The following is a 302-nucleotide window of genomic DNA, read 5'->3' as shown; positions in this document are numbered from 1 at the left end:
TGAGTTTGGGATGTTTATTCTTTTCTGCCTTTAGGTTGTTTCCCTTCCTTTTTTTATCTCAATCTACAGCCATTTCTTTACTGGAACTAACAGCAGTAAAATGAAATGTGACAGTGTCCTGTAACAGTGAGCCTAGAGGCTGTAATTTTGATGTAATTTCCCACCTTTAGCATGTGACTGAAAACCCATTAAGTTCTCCCTGACTCTTAATACACTGGGAACTGGGAACATATAAACAGTATTTGGAAAAGAGAGGACTTGCTGGGGGCAGAGAAAGTCTCTCAGTGAGAAAGCTTGTTAAT

The sequence above is a fragment of the Pantherophis guttatus genome, chromosome 7 (assembly GCF_059756535.1).
Source record: "Pantherophis guttatus breed Tessera chromosome 7, ASM5975653v1, whole genome shotgun sequence".
NCBI classification, from domain to species: Eukaryota; Metazoa; Chordata; class Lepidosauria; order Squamata; family Colubridae; genus Pantherophis; species Pantherophis guttatus.
Note: the sequence above shows the minus strand (reverse complement) of the source record.